Genomic DNA, 10,499 nt, shown 5'->3' on the forward strand with positions numbered 1-10,499 from the left:
AGGAATATATAATAGAGATCGAACTCTATTATATATGTTTTGATTATACTCCTTTCTTTTCTTTTATTATATCCAATAGTCAAAATCTATCACGATATTATATTCGAAGTACATAATTATCACGTTTCATTTTCTCATTTATTGTGCACTCCTGATTATACATATGTACTCATGTATTATAGCGAAGGCTATTTTTAAAAATAATGGCTAATGTTCGCGTAGATACCCATACATTGATGACTATTTGAAAATTAGTCATTGTATCTACAGACTGCATCTACACGCCCACTTGTACACCACCAGCGAGTGTTTACTGGGCTCTATTTACTGGCATGTGCGCCGGTGGCAGTCCAAGCTGCGACTGTACATGTAGACGGTGGCGATGGTAAATTTAGCCGGTAGGTGGCGGCCATATTGTATAGAGGAAACACCCTTGAAAGTTTCCGTGTTAGAGAAACATCGAATTTTGTTTGTTAGTCAACACATCGGATCTCAACAGCGTACGGACCGACGCTGTAACAGTTGTACAATATGCAGGCTATAAAATGTGTCGTGGTTGGCGACGGGTAAGTGATTCAGATTAGTTCCAAAAGTGTCCAAAACAGAGACGACCAACAGTCGTCGCTTGAATGGAAATTCGCATAGTTAAGAAGTTGTGTTGTCACTGGGTGTTGCTTAGTCATTCATTTCGCGTTGCCGTGATGCGCGAATTGACCCCGTATTTCCACACATCCTGTCATCGATTACTAGGCCTATAGAATAGATATGACAGACGTGTCGGTATAATCGCCATTAATTATTTGTTGTTCACGACAAAACTGATTTCCTCAATTCTTGATTTATACGATCCTTACCTTAGTGAATGTACACATTACTAATAGTAATACTGAATACAGTCTGTAGTAGGATTAAACCGAATAATTCTGTCCCATATAATCTTTTTTATATTTTGGTGAGGGTTATTAGGACAGAACGGGGTTCATTGAAATTTCGTGAGATCGCATGCAAAATGCATGCGCTGCGAATGCGGCCCGTACGCCGCTATTGGCGTGAAAAAAAACCTACTGTTCCCTTCTACATGGCTTTACCTTGCTACTGATATGTGTATACATTCACTTCAATCGTTATTCACTTCTTAAAAGATTGTTTTTCAGAAACACAGCTTCGTTTCACTTTCCTAAATCATTCGCCATTTACAAACAATCAGACCAATCAGAGCGAGTCTTACAATAGCCTGGTTCTCGCTTGTATCTGTGGCGCTGCAGGAGGGCTGATAGACTCGCTCTGATTGGTCTGATTGTTTGTAAATGGCAAATGATTTAGGAAAGTGGAACGAAGCGGGGTTTCTGAAAAACAATCTTTTAAGAAGTGAATAACGGTTGAAGTGAATGTATACACATATCAGTAGCAAAGGTAAAGTCATGTAGAAGGGAACGGTAGGTTTTTTTCGCGCAAATAGCGGCGTACGGGCCACATTCGCAGCGCATGCATTTTGCATGCTATCTCACGAAATTTCAATGAACCCCGTTCTGTCCCAATAACCCTCACCAAAATATAAAAAAGGTTATATGGGACAAAATTATTCAGTCTATAGTAGGATTAGCCTATCACTGTAGGATATCAGTGAGTTACGGCTTTCGCAAGGAATGTGTAAACGTATATTAGTCCACAGATCATAGGCATAATATTACTCTGCAGTTCAAGTGCATTTTTGCAAAACCCCAACTTTGTGATCTGATCACCGATGTGTGTAAGTTTGCACACATTTGATTTGTTAATATTTTAAATAGACATATCTAACTATACAATCATCACATTATACAGCGAAATAGACTTTGTGAGTGGTAACCATAAGGTTTTGTTCTGTTACTGTTACTGTTAGTGCCCCCTAGGTGTCTTGCACTTTGCAATTGTAAGTCTCTCAAGTCCTTCAAATATTAAAGTAATTCTACCAAATGTGACAACTAAATTTAGCAATGAAAATCTTAGATTTAACGACGTGCGATTACGGACACGATTCAAAGAAATTATTTTTTGTGTTAGCATTGATACCGATGTGGTCCTTTGAAACAGAAGTCATGCTTACAGTGTGTAGGTAGCATGTTTAATCCAGTGCTCAATACAGTAGATTTAGCCCCAGTGTATGCGTATGTGTGTCTGGGTACGTGCGTGTGAGTGCGTCTGTGTGGGTGTTTTGTGCGTCTGTATGGGTGTACGTATGGACATTTGCGTAACATCAAAAACTTAGACGGTAGAGTTGCATTCTGCAAAATATCATTTTCAACCTACTGGGACTTGCAAAGTGGCCACCGGTTTATCGCGATAAGAGGCGGGAATCGTGAATATGTCCCAATTAAGCGCTGAACATAACAATATAGAATAAAGATTGTATTTTTTTCGAAGACGAGTGCCGTTTAAGCAATACGTCTATTTTTCCGAGGCCTGGGAAAGTGGGGACGACTGTATCGAGTGGTTGGCACTATTTTGGCCTTATCTGAATTTGTCTGACTTTGACCCGTCATTATCATTGTTAGCGCATTTCATTTTTGTGGATTGTAATGTCGTAGGCGGATACGACGCTATGCTTGTATTCAGATATACTACTGTATACGCTGTATATTTCGCGGTGGTTAAATTTTAGCGAATTTTGCGAACGCGTCTCCGACTGCGAAAATAACAACACACGAATAATTCATACCGAATAATTCATAATTAACCACTCGCGAAATTGTCCGTCAAGTCTGAATTCACAAAAATATCTGTACGCGAAAAATATGGCGTATACAGTAATAATGTGAGTTCTTAGTTGAGTGACTCCATATTACCCTTGTTGGAGTCAACGTCTGACATGTATACATATTGCTGGAATGTGTACGATCGGATGACCCTTTGAGCTAGTGTTTATTCTTTAAAAAAAAATTTGTTATCATCCAGGTACTGAACAATAGATTTCATACAAGGTGAAATTTCCTCGGTTTGGGATCGAGAGAGAAACCTCGTGTTTAACGCGAGTCGCGATCTCTCATTGGTCAGCAGTATTGCATCATCGAGCTGCGTTGTAAGGCTGAACGTGATTGGTTTTCGTGACGTTCAGAATGCTGCTTTCTCGTTCGCCCACCCTTGTCAGTATTGGAAATAGCAGACGCCCCTCGGTTTGTAAATTTCGCGCACGTTTTTTCGGAGCCACTTTTTACAGATTTTTATCACAGGTTCGTACACGTCCGAGTGTCCGGACTGATTTTTGAAACTGCCGCCATACACGAGTCGGTTTTCGCATCGCCCACAGGGAATTTCGGACGTTCTCTTAGTTCTCCGCGGGATTTGTCGTCGTCGACCCGTCGCTAGGGGCGAGCCGGCATAAACGGCGATGGTGCGTTGCCTAGCAACCGTCCGACTCATTGGCGTTTACGTCATCGGAACCTCATTTGTATGACGTCTCGTCGGGTCAGCGTTTGACGATCGATTACGCACGCTGCACGTAGATGGCGCTGACGACATATTAATCGCCCCGTAGGCCATCCATCACTCTGCTAGGCCTTTACTCTTTTAGCGAGTGATTGATTCGGCCTGTTTCCGCTGCCAACGGTCAGGGGCTGCGTTGTCAGAAAGAAAAATGAGCCTTAGCGTTAGTCTTAACGTCACCTTTTTTCTCGCAGACTGTCAACAGAAATCTCGTGAAGTTACGAGTGTCTCGTACACAATATATAGAGAGAGAGGTCCAGTGTATGATAAAATAGTTAACGTCAAGACGCTAATTATGTTTCCAACAACCTTCCTCCTCCCTTCCCCGGGGGCTCGCTCCAGTGGGTCGCGTTCGCGAACATTTGCACGTTCGATCTTCATGTCGTTCGCACGTGGTTTCCCTCGGTGGCGCCCTCTAGCAGCTTGAAGCAATCGGCGTCGACCGAGCATCACAGGCGACGCGGGTATTAGACTAGCAGAATCTCGGGGATGCGTTTGCGCGGATGTTGACGCATTACGGAGAGGCGGGCGATCGATGCGCGGCGATTCGCTCGCTCTTCCACTGTCCTCTTGCACTTCACATGAGAATGGCTGTCATGGTCTAGCTCTGTCGCTAGCTTTAGTTCTTGCTCTAGGCCTAGCTCTAGCTGTAGCTGTAGTTGTAGGTCTAGCTCTAACTTTAACTCTAACTCTAACTCTAACTTTAGCTATAGCAGTATAGCTGTAGGGCTAGCTATAGCTCTTAACTCTAGCTATAGGGCTAGCTATAGCTGTAGTTTAGCTATAGGGCTAGCTATTGCTGTAGTTCTAGCTATGTAGTTCTAGCTCTAGGTCAAAACCATATTCAAGAGGGATGTAGGGAGCTTACGTATCCCCATGCAACAAACGTTGAGTGCTGTGCGACCTGTCGGAGGGGTTAAGAGCCTTCTCTCTGGTTATCGCATTGCGCCGTGGTCCCGGGTTCGTACGGGACACCAGGAAACCGTGCTTAAAAGTTTAAAGAAGCCTAAAAAAGTTTTAAAAATGCTCCTTTAGGTCTAGAAAATCCTGGAAAATCCTGGAAAATATGACATAACTGTGTAATTGATCCACAAAAGCGTTTGAAGTTGAGCGCACGCACGTCCGTCGTGTCGGATTTCAGAGGCGATAAAACTCGCTTCGTGCGAAAGTTCACTCACAGATCGTTGATAGGAGGATACGAGACGTAAAGTTTTTTATTTCGCGTAAATCTCCGGGTCTCGGAAAACGGGACTATATCTAAGTTCTATAAAGCGCGTGGAAACCTTCAGGAAAGGCGCTGTCTTAGGTAAATGAACGCGTGAATATTGTATTTAACTTGAATCTCTTGATCCTGGAAAATTCCTGGAGCTTTTGCTTAGGTCGAATCGCGCATTCCTGGAAAGTGAACTACTTCTAAGTGGTGCGTGGACGATTCGTAGAAAACTCCTAGGGGAAAATTTTGGATACGAACCCTGAAGATTTGATGTCACTAAAATTTCGCTCTCCTGGAAAATGACAACTTTTAATTCCTGTAAAACTGCCAGAGATAAATTCAGCCTTTCGTTCTCAGTTCCTGGGTGCCGGTTGTCAGAAACATCGTAAGTGATCATTGCTGTCGTGAGTCTGAAAAGTCGTAACTGTTAAAGTGTCGTGTCGGGCAAGAGTTACGACATTTTAGACTTACGATAGTCGTAAACGCTTACGACGTTCTGTCGACGGGCCACTGGTTTCTAAATCCGAGAAAACGGAATGCTCCCGGAGACGTGTTTAGCCCGCGAAACTGCTGCTGCTGTCAGCTGACATGACATAACAGCACGATGTAACAGCACGACATATAACACAGCATGATATAACAGCACACATAACAGAATGACGTAACAGAACAAAATTATAGCACGATGTAAGAGCACAACAAAACAGCACGACATAAACAGCATGATGTTACAGCATGACATAACATCACAACAAAGCAGCACCACGACATATAGTGGTGTTCCGATTAATCGAGTTCCGAGTTCGTCGATCATTACTCGCTTGGGCTGCCGAGTTGATTAATCGAGTAGAAAATCGGACGACCGAGTACAACTCGAACTTTTTTTCTTTTTTTTATTGAATTTGATGAGCAGTTATGTTGCAATGCTCTTTAGAGTGTTACCCGTCCGTAACCTTAACAGTATCCTTAATTTACTTACCATTAAATACTAGCTACACATACAATCATGCCAACAGTATCCTTAATTTACTTACCATTAAATACTAGCTACACATGTATACAATAATGTCAATATTCCTTCGTAATACACCGGTTGTGTCGACGATGACGCGGCGTCACCGCGTCGTCGCCGCAATCTAAAATGATCGATGATTAATCGATCATCGGTCGTTTTGTAAAACCGATGATCGATCATGAAATTTGGACCGATCTCCAACACTAACGACATAACACAGCACATGATGTTACAGCACGACAACATGGCAGTACGACATCAGGGGTAGAAATTTACTTTTGAACACGGGAGTCCAACGGACTCCCTACCCTCAAAAAGAGGGAGTCCGCAGTCTGAGGTTCAAAATTAAAGATATTTTAACAATAACGCATACGTGTGCTTATTATTAAGATTCATGCGGTTGCACGTCTGCCAAATTTTCTTTGGACATTGGCTGAAAAAAATATGCGAATTCCTCGAGGTCGTGCTCCGAAACGAACTATAGTTATTATGCAGAATTTTCAGGGAGTCACACGGACTCTTGCATATATGTGAAATCAGGGAGTCCGACAGTAAATCAGGGAGTATTTGACTCCGGACTCCCGTTAATTTCGCACCCTGCGATGTAACAGTACAACATAACAGCACAACAAAACAGTATGACATAATAGATATAACAGGGTTAATTGTTACTCAACATTGGAAGAACGTGAAGATTGGAAACGTACCGCTTACGTTTCGCCTCCTGCCAGGAGGCTTTCTCAAAGCTAACTGATGATTATCAGTTTTGACCACCAGATGGTGTGGCGGTCAATTGCTTAGTCCACACGTGACTAAGCCTGTATCCCCCTCGTCCTGGTTGATGTTCGGGGTCTTGCGGATCCAGATGGCCTCCTTAATTCAACGTCTGATTTTGCTTGGCTCGCGATCGATGATCTTCGAATTCTCCCAATCGATGGTGTGATTGTCCATCGCTACGTGGTCAGTGATCGCGGATTTGGTGATTTCGGTAGCCGACTGTTTTCGTTTGGTCCTTGTGAACGATTTGGGTGCTATGGTGTCTACGTCCTTACTGTGTTCTTTAAGGCAGGTTTCAAATTTTCGGCCGGTTTCTCCAATCTAACTTTTTTCACCCGAATGAACCTTATTTAATGAGTATGACATAAATAGCATGATGTAACATCACGACATAAACAGAACAACATGTCATGACACAGTATGACATAACACAGCACAATGTAACAGCACGTGACATCACACAGCACCCAGCACGCTGTGATGGTTGGGGGTGGGGTCGCGGTGGCCTGACGATGGCGCCAGAGGGGGAGGAGGGAGAGGGGGAGGAGACGGAAATGCATTCTACTCTCGATGCGATTTTTCTCGGCGATCGAACAACAAACAGGACGCGCTCATGGATTTTTGTGATGGAATTACGTGTGTGCGATCGGGGGCGAAGGGAGGGTGGGGTTGTCGGGATGCGAGAGTCCGTCTCTACAGCTCTGGGAAGCCATTGATGCGTGCGTGCGTGCGTGCGTGCGTGTGTGTGTGTGTGTGTGCGTGTATGGGCGTGCGTGTGTGTGCGTGTATGGGCGTGCATGTGTGTGTGTGTGTGTGCGCATGTGCGTGCGTGCGTGTGTGTGCATGTGCGGGTGCGGGTGCGTGCGTGCGTGCGTGTGTGTGTGCTTGTACATGTGCGTGCGCGAACTGTGCTTGTACATGTGCGTGCGTGCGTGCGTGCGTGCGTACATATAAACCAGGGAGACACGGTGGTACAGTTGTTAGTTAGTCAGGTCTATCTCTCACGCCAAATACTGCGAGTTCAATTTTCAGTCGTCGCAGTGAATAAAGAATTTTCTCAAGATGTAAAAAAAACTTGATTCTTAACGTTGTTGCGGGAAGGTGCTTTGTGAATCCCTCCAGACTATGATGACATGACAACTGAAACGCTCGTGGGACGTGTCTCCAGTCATCGGGAACGAAAACCAACCATTGATAGCATAAAATACTGCCACTGGCCGCCTTCGCTCGCTCGCTCTCTCTATCTTTCGCTCTCGCTCTCTCTGTCTCTGTCTCTCTCTCTCTCTCTCTCTCTCTCTCTCTCTCTCTCTCTCTCTCTCTCTCTCCTCTCTTCTCTCTCTCTCTCTCTCTCTCTCGCTCTCTCTCTCTCTCTCTCTCTCGTCTCTCTCTCTCTCTCTCGCTCTCGCTCTCTCTCTGCTCCTCTCTTCTCTCTCTCTCTTGCTCTCTCTGTGTCTCTCGCTGTCTCGCCCTCTCCTTCTCTGTCGCTCGCTCGCTCGCTCTCCTCTCTCTCCGCTCGCTCCTCTCTCGCTCGGCTCGCTCTCTCGTCCCGTCTCTCTGTTCTCGCCACTGTCGTCTTTCTCTCTGGCCGCTTGCACGCTCCTCCCCTCCCCTCTCGTTCTGTCTCTCGCGTTCACCTCGTTGGGCGTCTCTGCTCCCGTTGCTCGCGTGCGGGGTGTTTCTTGTGATGTGTCGTGCGGGGTCTGTGTCCCTGTGTGTGTTGCGTGTGCCTGTGTCTGTCGTGTCATCGGTGGTGGTCTGTGCGCCAAGGGTGTGTCCGGATCCAGTTGCTATGGCTCCTGGTCACGTAAGCTCATTCTGGTGTAAGACCGGTTACTTTCATCCTTTTTTAAGAAATGGCGGTGTTGATAGTAAGGTTATCTCTTAGTGGATAGACCTGTCTGGTCCAGGGAGCACGGCATCTATCGTGTATAGATAGAAAAATTTAGTACCTTTTAAAAGTTTAATATGATCAAGGAAGTGGAAATTTGATATATTAATGCTTACTACATCTCCATTCCACTAGCAGTGATGTACGGTGAACCCAGATGTGACAGAGCTCTCAGCAGCACCATGTCGTGAGCCTTCATTCTTCGTCTGTAAGAACATCGAAAGCTTTAACATATCCATTATAGTTTGTATAATGGCAGGAAATGAGCTGTTAAATATAGTAAACGTGTACGTACAAGCCCTCCTTAACGTGTCATAGTGTGGTGCTGCGCGTGTTCCTGGATGACGTTGTGGGAGTTTAGTCGTCGTACAAGGTCCTATTCCTGCGGTGATCACGGAATTCGTTGTGACGCCCTTATCACAGGCAGGAGAAAGCACTGCACATATCGTCGTAAGAAAATTAGAAAGTTTTATAGTCAACCCTTTAGTTAAATAAGTTTGTAATGCGCAAGGAAGTGTAAATTGTATATATTGTAAAGCTTACAGTACAGTCAATCCATCTCTCAGGTAGCCAGTTGTGATGACCCGTTGAAATTAGGAGGTTGGCACCCGCCGTTGGCAGAATGTCCAGGTGAGGAGCATGCCAGCCTCAGGTCTGAAAGAAAAAATCGAAACATTTTCATCATCAATTCTTCTGTAACATTAGGTGATTGTTCTGTGGGTTTAGGTTAGCGTAGGTGTCATGTGCCGCGTGTGTGTGTCTGTAGGCGTGAGCGTGCGTGCCTGTCGTGGCTGGTCGAAAGCGGTTGAAGGTGAGACTGTTGTGTGTATTGTGTCTAGTTAATGTGAGTCGCATGATAGTGTTCTGTACCACGTTAGCATACACAGAGGCTCCATGCCTGATGTGTTTGACTCCACTTGTGCTGTGCGCTAAGCCCACATGTTGGTACGTCCAATGTAATCGAGGTGTATAAACTCTCCCTGACCGGCTTAGTGTTATGCTCACTCGCGCCAGTGCACAATTGGTTCACAATTTGCGTCGCCAGGAGAGCAGGCATACTCAGCCAATCTTGCCCTTCAATTTCGTCATGTCTATAAGAACACCATTTACTATAGAAGAATTTCCAATTCATTAGCTCACACCGTCTCATTTCAGGAATAAAGTGTTTACCGGTCTAATCATGGTCCTCCAAGATAGTGTGGATATATTATTTGGTGATATGTATTGTTGTTATGTTGTGTTTGTCTCATGCTAGTGACCTAACGTGTCGATATCTCGCATGTGCAATCTGCATTCAGCCAAGTGCGTTTACTAGCAATGTTGACAGTGGGGTCTAGTTGCCGGATGCTTGCGCACACGCAGCATGTAGCATTCGCATGGTCCTCGATGGTGTGTGAGAGTGTACCGCTGCATTCATCATCGTCTGTAGAATGAAGAATCTGAAAACAGCATTTAATAATGGCAATATCTTCATTACTTGAGTTTGGTAATAATGAGCAAGGAAGTGAGACGTGCTCGGACATTTATTATGTTGAAGGCTGCTTACCTCAGTACAGTCAAATCCAGATCTCCACTGTAGCCAGCTGTTGCATGTTACACGCTGAAAACTTCCAGGAGGTGTGTGTGTCACACGCAGGCATTTAGGCATCACATGACGTCACAGGTGAAGCCTGCATGTCATCAGATCGTCTGTGAAGAAATACGAGAAAAGCAATTTCTAGTCAACACCTTCNTATCTCTCTCTGGCAGCTTGCCAGATCTATAACATCCACTATAGATGTTCAACCATCTCGTTGGGAGTAGTCTAACATTGATAAGCGTTGATAAGCGTGCGGGTGTGTGTCTTGTGTGTGTGTGCGGGTATGTGTCTGTGTGTGTGTGCGTGTGCATGTGTCTGTCTGTGTGTCTGTGTGTGTGTGTCTGTGTGTGTGTCTGTGTGTGTCTGTGCGTGTGTCTGTGTGTACGTGTGTCTGTGGGTGTGTGTGTATGTGTCTATCTGTGTGTCTGTGTGCGTGTGCGTGAGCGTGTGTGTGTGTGTCTCTCTGTGTGTGTGTACGTGTGTCTGTGTGTGTGTGTGTGTGTGTGTGTGTGTGTGTGTGTGTGTGTGTGTGTGTGTGTGTGTGTGTGTGTGTGTGTGTGTGTGT

The 10,499-nt window shown here is 44.9% G+C and overlaps 1 long non-coding RNA gene across 1 annotated transcript; it reads left to right on the forward strand.

Annotated features, from left to right (window-relative positions):
- The first annotated feature begins 403 nt into the window (after positions 1–403).
- LOC106817490 lies at positions 404–9,871 on the forward strand. The gene is made up of 4 exons (XR_001395065.1): positions 404–566; positions 2,177–2,179; positions 7,130–7,135; positions 9,861–9,871. It is a non-coding gene; the product is annotated as an uncharacterized LOC106817490 (long non-coding RNA).
- The last annotated feature ends 628 nt before the right edge of the window (positions 9,872–10,499 follow it).

The sequence above is a fragment of the Priapulus caudatus genome, unplaced genomic scaffold (genome assembly GCF_000485595.1).
Source record: "Priapulus caudatus unplaced genomic scaffold, Priapulus_caudatus-5.0.1 Scaffold1743, whole genome shotgun sequence".
NCBI classification, from domain to species: Eukaryota; Metazoa; Priapulida; class Priapulimorpha; order Priapulimorphida; family Priapulidae; genus Priapulus; species Priapulus caudatus.